This window comes from Rhyacophila brunnea, unplaced genomic scaffold, assembly GCF_057557595.1.
Source record: "Rhyacophila brunnea isolate RB1 unplaced genomic scaffold, BYU_Rbru_1.0 scaffold_4, whole genome shotgun sequence".
Lineage (NCBI taxonomy): Eukaryota > Metazoa > Arthropoda > Insecta > Trichoptera > Rhyacophilidae > Rhyacophila > Rhyacophila brunnea.
The window spans coordinates 21,095,180-21,105,562 of record NW_028233068.1 but is presented as its reverse complement, the minus strand read 5'-3'; positions in this window follow the sequence as shown (position 1 = coordinate 21,105,562).

Below are 10,383 nucleotides of genomic sequence, written 5' to 3'. Positions count from 1 at the left end.
TTAAGCTCTCTCGTAGTCTTAAATTCTTGCCGCTTTTGGGATACCGACTCAAAACAGACCTCAACTATTATTATACGGATTTTTTGTTCTCCCATACTTTTTATTAATTAGTATCATTTAAAAAAGAGTGGACAGCATTTAAATTCCAATTTTCTTAATAAAATCATTTTCGGTTAATTTTAATCTCTTTCGGACGTGTACTATATTCTACTGTCTTTTGTAAATAAACTAGGTATGTTAATAGGTCAAGTGCTATAAATTATTTTATAGATAGGTACTAAGCTCAATCTTCATTTTACATACCTAATGTAAATATGTAACCAGAAAAATAGTGTGTAACTGTAAAACTAAGTTTTTTTATCCTATTATATAAGTTGAAAAATTATTAGCTGTAAGTTTTCACAATTTTTGCCCTTCAGATATTATTTGGTATAAGTTATTATATCTTCATGAATAGTAGAAGTATTCTGTATCTATATCCACTTCCAAGAGGAGCATACGGCCACCATGCATATGATATGATATCATAACTCTTTTAGATGGATTAATCATTCGCTCTAATAACTTACTAATCTCAACTGGATTGATTATTTGCTATACTAGTCACAGCAATTGACACATCGATAATATGATACATAAGCATTTATTATAGTAATATATCCAAAGACGAATAAAATTTATTGGCTGAGATTATTAAATTTATTTGAGTACACTTGTATATAATACGCCTTTCTATTTTTTCTTTATAATGACTTCATTTTTTAGTAATATTCAATTAATTTGGCACTTGTGTGCGATGGCCGATCGATAATGTGTCGGCTTATAAAGTTATAGGTCACAGGTTCGAATCCCGGGTCTGGCATAATCACAGGTTGTTTTATGAGCAAGTAGCTAATATCTATTTCTCATAAAACAAAAATCTGTTATGAAACCTCTTCGTGAGGTGTCCAAGGTCCGTAACGGATTGTAGAGCCGATTATTAAAAAAAACACCTAAATATATTTGGCAATCACTAATTTTAGTAAATTATATTAATTCATACCACTTGTGTCTGATTGGCAATAATGTCATATTATTTCTTCTGTAAAATGTAGATAGCTGTTATGAATTTGTTATAATAAAAAATGAGATTTTATTGTTTTAATAGGTGATCCGAAAAGTCTTTTAATAAAATAATAGCTAAACCAATTATGACTTTTCCTTTATTTTATATTGTAACCTATTGTAATCATTCAAACATATTAATAGAAACATCCATATGCATTAAAATATAATATTTTATATACAAGTAAGTGCCTGATTGACTTATTTCTGGAAGGATATGTATCATTAAAAAACCATAACATATACTTGAAAATAATTCTTTTCGGATTACCTATTTCATATAATTCAAGCACTCTTCACTACATATTGAATTTTTTTACGAAACCGATTAAGTACTTATAAATTTAAGTCAATTATCTAGATATCGTTTCGTTTCATTCACTTAATTGAATCTGAATTTAATCAAAAGTCAACAATTTTATAAATATTTTTATTGCAATAGTAGGAATTCAACGAGTGATTACTGTACCGATCCTAGCAAAGTAACCACTAATGGAAACTTCACTGTCATTAGGGAATGCAATACCGAATGAATATATTAATACTGGTATTTCGGTATTTCTCATTGAATACCGGTATTCGTCAAAACATATAGAAAAAAATAAGTACCTATCAATAAATCGAGTGCTTAAAGTCAGACAACGTTATCTACATAAAAGTGTTTTTTTTTTTTTTTTTGAGATAACGTTATTTTACATTTACGGCTACATGATAGTCAAACAACGTTATGTCAATCTCTTCTAATTTCTTATTAAATCGTCAGTAAAGTTTAACGCTAACTACATAAGTTACCCTTGTTTTCATATTTTTTTAAAACTATCCCTATAAAGTTTAACATCATCATAAGCAAGATAAATGTACAATACACAATAAATTATAAAATATTAACATTAGGTTTTAAATAAACATTTCCCTTGTTAAGTTACAAGAATCTAAAATAACGATTTTTGGCTCTCCTGTAAAGTTGCACTTTTGTAGATAGTGTTGTTTGACACTAAGCCCTCGAAATATGACTATTTAAATCTATTTAAAACACTATTTTATAGCAACCTAAAGTACCTTTGTAAATATGCATAGATCATAATATTTTACAACTGCTCCGGATACAGAAAAATCTCTCTGAAATTCAACGTTTGTTGGATATACTATCAACGTTGGATCAATAGTTACAAAATAATTGGAAAAATTAGCCATGAATGTTATCTTTTTCAAAATATTATATTAATTCATCGCAACACTTATTATTCTATAAGTATATTTGAGAGATTTTTTTTTAATTTTTTTTACCTTTGTTAGTTTCAGTCAATATTTTTGCATTTTGACACCATAAAACTTATAGGTACTTACATTAAATTTAATATAAAATATAGTAGTAATTAATGTCAAAATAATAATAATTTCAATTTTGAAAAACATAAATGTGAATGCTTTCTTAATACCAAAAATACCGGTATATTAGATTTTTGAAACCGGTATTTCGGTATCGATAAATAATTGAATACCGGTTTTGAAATACCGGTATTGCAATCCCTAACTGTCATAGGTCGTGTTGGATTTAAAAACACGTATCTGATTGGTTCTGTTCTTAGCTTGTTTAGCTTAATATAAATAAGAAAAAAAAAATACGGTTTTTGTATCGATAATTGAAACTAGTCTTTATTTTATATTTATATATATACATATATATCATAGGTACTTATATTATAAAAAAATATAATCTTAACGTATTATATCGGTTTTAAATCAATTTTTGAATGGATGGTTAGGTAATATGACACACAAATTTTTACTTTAAAGGTACTTCAACTGATACGTCAACTTCCAGAGCAGAGGCAAACACTGGATGTCTTGAAATTAATTTAAAATCAATGACTAAATTAGCATGGTAAAATTCTAATATATTACCCTACTCATTTACACATTACAAATTCCAAAATCTTGCTGAATATGTACAATGATTTTTTCGTTGAAACATTAATGAAGGTATGGGGAATGCAAAAATTATACATTTGAAATAATTTAATTAACCACTATAATGGAATAAATTCACCTTGAGTAAATAGGCTTTGATGCGACTTCACATTGCGTTCAGCAATTAGGTAAGGTGAATGTCATTCTTGTTACAGTTGCTATTCTCGATTAGTACTTACATCAAGTCAAGCCTATTACATTGCCTTCTATCGCTTAGCGCCGACCCGAGTATGTATGTCTTGTTTTCTGTCAAAACTATTAATCCTCACGCAGATTTGGCATGTCTATAAAGTGATAATGAAAGTGACTGAGTAGATTAGAAATTTTTTTTAAAATGCCTTTCCTGGTGTGTTTCCATGATTTTAACAACAGTGTTCAAAGCGGTCCTGAAGCATTTATCTATCTATAGATGGTCTACCGCCTAAACGTGTTAAAATTACATGGCAAAAAGTACCTCCCTGGCAGATAGATGTGTTCCAAATAATCTTTTTGTTGAAATAAGCAGTTTCTTTCAATAGAACAAGTACTGTTCTCGCAATGATTAATATATATTTCCCATTGATGATAGTCATCGATTAACAGTTTTGAAACAAAAAAATTGTGACATAAATTAACTTTTATAAAATGCTTATTAGGTTGGTATATTATTATAAAATAATAGATGTCATCCGTAGTTTAATGTATCCCTCAATCGATTAACAGTTTTGAAACAAAAAAATTGTGACATAAATTAACTTTTATAAAATGCTTATTAGGTTGGTATATTATTATGAAATAATAGATGTCATCCGTAGTTAAATGTATCCCTCAATTTTTCTTCTTCGGCCATATCCGCTCCTTCGTTGGAGCAAACGGACACCACGCGGCGCCTCCAAGAATCCCTGTAAAAGTCCCTCAAAAAAAGACAGCCATTTTCGTTTATAATTTTAGTATGTTTTTACTAAACAATTTCTAATTAAAGAATATAATCTTATGATATTTTACTTAGGTAATATGCAATAAAATAATTCTAATGATTGCCATATTTTCTTTTCTTTTAACGAAATACATCATTTCAAATTATTTAGATTAGCGTAGATTTAGCAAATAATTGTCTTCTAATTAAAATACTGATATTGTATTACATATTATTATGTGCTACTTATTACCAACCCTTTGATCGAGTATTTGTAGACGGCTTCCACAATAAAATATATAATTGCAAATTTGTTCAACTCTTCGAATTCGTTCAACAGTTCTTTGACAAAAAAACCAAAGGGTCTATTTTGAGCATTATTTCATTATAAAATGATATTGTAATAATTGTAATTATTATAATTTTTGAATATTTAATGTACATAGTTAAACATTACAGCGCTTTTGTGTCGTTACTGAGTGATTTACTTTAAGATCAGTATAAAACACTTATCTAACGAGTAATTATAATCTATATCTAATGTATTATATTAAAAAAATGGTGAAAGATTAGAAATGGAGATGTTAAAAACCTATTAACATTTTGTGTATGTATGTATTTTCTCTAACTGACATAAGACTGAGTTATTACCTAGATTAATACAATTGAGTAACAGCCGTGCTTACTGTGTTATGTTGTAAGTCAATGTCAAATCCAAAACGTAGATATTGGATGACATTGGTTGTGATAGAGAAACTTCTCACATAATGCTTCCGTTGAATAGTTTTGTGAATTGGATTTCATAGTCGGATCACATGACATTACATTATATATCTTTCCGTTCACTCATTATTTAGACATTTTTCGAGGAACATGAAAACACAGTCCAATTTAAACAAATTGTTAATTTTAACCAAATTAAAATCAGGTCAAATCAAATTATAATCAAAATTATATTGTACGATATATTACTCATATTCTCATGGGTTATTTGAATCAAGCGATACTGTCAATTGCCTCATACATAAATACATACGCACATCAGTAATTTAAATGAGTTCTTTCATGATAATTTATGTCTTTTTGTGATTGAGAAACTTGAAATTGTTCTATAGAAACGATATTTATCATGCAGGTTTATAAAACAATCACTGATGAAGAGAGGATGTTGTTATATTAGTGAGAACATCTAACTAAAATGTGGCACCAGTGTTATTATAGATTCATCCGATTATAGATTCATCATGGAAATATAAAAAGTTGATTTCTTCGCAGTTAACTATAATAATGTACTCAAATATTGATATAAAAACATGCTCTCTTCTTAGTAATGTAGCCTCATATTAACATGTCTGTTGTAAACATTACATATTAAACTGTTATTAACCTTCATTATCCAATATTGTCAAGCTTTAATTAGGTACATATGTGAATAAGTACTTAATAGGTCTATTTATATTGAAAATGATTTCAAATTCTAAAGTTTCTTTAGCTCAGGTGTATTTCAAAACTTTACATCAACATTATTTTATCAGGTACACTTTAATAGTATCTTAACATAATGTACAGTACCAAATAAATAATAATGTTAAAATTCTTTTTGCTATATCACTTCTTGTATATTGTACATATTATATATGAATAATGTTGCACAAATAGATTAAGTTTTTATTCTATGACAATTAGGGAATATTGAATGTATCGCACTTATATTTTTGTGCAATACATGAATGTTTTGTATAAACTGATTATATTAAAAAAAGAAAAAAATAATCAATTTCGATACATGCAGTCAAAGATAACTAACCATAATGTTTCGCGTTACTCACATAATATGGACAGTAAATATCTGCGAAACTCTTGTCATTTGAGTTCTATTAATTCTGGTTCTGTGCTATCAAAATTGTCTGTCATATATATAGACTATGAAATTTGTGTAATAAAATTAAACATAGCATGTATGTATGTAAAAATATTAATCCTTTCAACTGTTGTGTAGAAAACTGGTGCTTTATGTACATATTATATCTATTTCTATAAAAACTATTTAACAAACAAGCTACTTTTTAATTAATATACTATTTGTATTGTGATAAAAATTAAATATCAGCATATGCTTTAGATACGACACATCTTACTGTTTTATACGTCTTATAAATTCTTGAGACCGATAATTAATAACAAGAATAATGTTTTATCTCGCGATATAAATTTTTGCACAATTCAATAATACAGATTTGACCTAACAATAAATATTACTCCTGGACTTATGCCATTTTAAATTTATTATAATGACTTAGTTTAGTTATTTTTAACTAGGTACCTACATATTTCCTGTATATTATGTGGGTACATTGTTTTCACATTTCTATAAATTTAAATTCAACATTTACTTGATATTGATTTCTCATTATTATTCATCGGTTTTGATGTTAACAGCATTTTTTATAGACAATAATAATAAGGCATATACAACCACAGAATAAATACATAGATGCAAGAATTCTCATGAACTACAAATTTCAATTGCAAACTCTTGATATCGATCAGTTATGGTACTGTATTTTATAAAACTGTAATTACTATTATAAGCACTTACATCCGATCCAAAATAATATTTTCGATTTCCAATATTGACGAAAACAATATTTTTGGAATGTATTTTACTGATTTCTATCATAGGTTTCTTCTATACTTTTTCTTTATATCAAAATTGAATTAAGTACATTACATTATTAATAATGAAAATCTTCACAAACACTACTTCTCCGCAATAATCAGAATGTATGATTTTCATTCTTATACAATTCCTAAGTGTTTCCATAACATAAATTTAAGATTGCGTGTGTATTAATATTGTACTAACTTTATCCAAAAACTATGATTTTCAATAAATTTTTTCATCAAAATAATATAAATTATCGCATTGTAGGTTACAAGATACGTTTTCAATTATTTTTTACATGAGGCTGAATACCCCAGTTGCTAAGGACGAAGACGGACTGTGGAGATCCGTCAGTGCATACTAAACTTTGTCAGTCATAACCATTTGTTTTCATTGAACTAAGAATAAAAATTGCAGATGGTATTGGTTAGTTTTTGAAATTCAATTAAACCTTGCCTAAATCAAACGATAATAGATAAAATATATTCTTTGTTGGGGGTCCCAGGTTCGAATCCTGGGTCTGGGAAGTACACATATTGTTTTTCAATTTGTGTACGAGTCAGAGTACGGACCTAATAGGTTGAGCAAGTGGCCGAAATCCATTTGCCGTAAAAACAAAATCTGTTAATACAAACCTCCACTCAGTGGAGGCCCATATGATCCTATTAGGATCGGACATGGTCAATAGAAAAAAGAAAACAATAAAATATTTAAAATGGCATAATTTTAGATATTTTATGGGTAGGAGAATATTATTTTTATCAATTATAAGCTTAGGCAGGGTTTAATTGAATTTTAAAAACTAACCAATATCTGCAATATTCTTCTTCCGACCATGTCCGATCCTAATCATATGGGCCTCCACAGAGTGGAGGTTTTGTATTGATAAATTTTGTTTTTACGAGAAATGGATGTCGCCCACTTGCTCAACCTATTAGGTCCATACTCTGACTCATACACAAATAATTGAAAAAACAATGTGTATTAAGCTAAGCTTAAGCCGCGCGGCCATCGTGGGGGGCCAATGTTCTTAGTTCAATGAAAACAAGTAAGTATGACTGACAAACATTAGTTTGTAATATTTTTGTCGGATATCCACAGCCTACCTCTACTCTTTGCTACTGGTATCACACATATTGAATAAAATAAATACTTTCACATAATTTTTTAGAATTATTAATGCTTGTTTTCAATTTCTCATTCATATTTTATAAAGAATGTCCATAAACATATTCTTTGGACAGATAATGATTAGTTTGGAGTTGAAAAAACATTGAAATAAAGCTCAATTAAATTAAATGTTTAAACTATAATGATTAATCATTAACAACACTTCTCACATCATTGTATGCCATTTTAAATGTCCTAACTAATCAACCTTGTAACGAACTAATCCAAAATATGGAAGAACTTTTTACTTTGTGACTGAGAATGGTTATGTTTTCATTGATCTGACTTGTTCACCTCGGTGCATGTTTGAAAAGGTCCTAGACTACATATTTAAAAAGATACACCGTTGCCTCTTAGTAACCGTAAAACATGAAAGAACTTATTATTTCTGTATTCCCTACTTCTTTTTTTTATATTTGTGGTTTGCTAAATAGGAGGTTCATGTCATTTTCTTTTATAATATAATTTTTTGTAGATTAAGTATTAAATATCTTCTAATAAATGACACATAATGGATATTATGGAAAATATGCCTAAATTGAATTTCTTTCTATTCATCCAAGTGACATTAGCCTTCCTAGCCCTCAAATTTTCTTAGCTATACAATTCTTTAATACCAAGGCCAATTGCATGTTACTTGCATGGTCAAGGAGTTAGGTACATGTGATTCTGAGATAGTGCATCTATTTTTAATTCTTCCGGTATAACTTGAGTGATTTTATGATATTGTTGCATGACGTGTTATCTGGTGTTCAATACGTTAAAAACAGATGAGTCTTACTAAATCTGGAACATGCTTAAGGCACAATATAATATCGTGGTTATCATTATTGTATTCTTCCTCTTTCAATACATCAGGTACTCACTACATATGCGACCCAGCCCCTTGGCCATATGAAGGAGTTTGAGCCGTTAATAATAGTTTTGAATTTAATTTGTTATTTTTCTTTTTCCAAATGGTACAATTAATGAGTAGCATAATTAATATAACACTCTTTGTATCATTGGATGCGATGTACCTGTTATTGAAATGTAATTTCGTTCAGTAGTGAGAGATTATTTATATTATTGTATTCATAAGATAGTGTTTATGAAAAATTTATAATATTAAAAAAAATGTTAATAAAACCATGACTGTTATTTATTCATTTATTCAACCCAAAATATTGGAAAAATCCTTATTTCATGTAAATTAATAATTATAATCATAAAATAAAATTTTACATGTTAATTATCAGTATTATCACTCATCACAATTCACATTATTCAGTAGTTTATTTAAGTAGGTACTGTCAAACATTACAATGTGTTTCTAATATCATGAACACTATTTTTTATCTTTCCACCTGTACTGGACTGCACTTATTGTGATATAGTGTTCGTTGCACTTTTAGTAATTATATAGGTACCAAAATTGTACCCGTATTCTATAGTCAGTCTAAATATATGAAATTGGAGTGAAATAAAGATTATTGACCTAATTATTAAATTAGCTGCAATTCATTTTACATTGCAGATTCATTTGTAGCAAATATTACACTGCTAGTGTATAAGTTTTTTTATAGAATGTTTTAAGTGTTTCTTTAATTAATTACCTAAATTGAAAACAAGTTATTTTAGAAAATTCAAATTATGGTCACAATTCTTGAAGAACAATTTGATATAATTAAACAAGATTTCAAGTTATATACATTTTCATTTCTTAGTAAAATTTATGTTTTTTACATATAAAAAGTACATAACAACTGAAGTACCTATTCAAAAATCTGTAGGTATGTGATTTTCGACCTACATTGTGATGTTTTAAATCTGCAGTGATTTCTTTTAGATCACGCAATCGATTCATCGGAAGATTTCAATGGGGGCCTCGAAACAGTTCGATGAGTCGTACAGTTATTTAAATTTTACCAAAATCTTACGCATTTTTCACAAATTAGTAGGTACGTATAAAAGATTACCCAAAACATAAAAAAAGTCCCTGTAATCTTGTAATCCTGCGCATCTATTCTATACACAAGACTGCTTTCGGTCTTTATGGCAGCTAACTAGGGTAGGAAAGTATCGAAATATTGACACTTATTACTCAGTACATAATTACAATTAAAATGAAATTTTAGATTAAATAATTAAGACATGTAAATTATATTAAGTTCCAACTTTCGTATTTTGTCATTAGATGCCTCCAGTAATTCACAAAAAAAAAATCCATGACAATTATTTATAATAGACATACCATACCATACAATAATTTATTTTCGAATAAAATAAATCTTTAATGTGTTTAGATAATATGCATCTAATTGTAATTGTCTGTAATATTTATTGAATTCCACCTTTCAAATTTGGTTGCTAGATGCCTCCACATTCACAGTAGTACTGGATGTATTTAACCTTAATATTTAGAAATTAGAAAAAAATAAAATAAGATCATAAGAGGAAATCGTGACAACGAATATCCCCGTTTTTCACAACAGTGAATATTAAAAATAAAAATAATCGAAATGCGCATTTTTAGACCAATCAAAAGTAAAATGTAATACAATTTTAACATCCTAATCACCAGAAAAGTTTTATATGA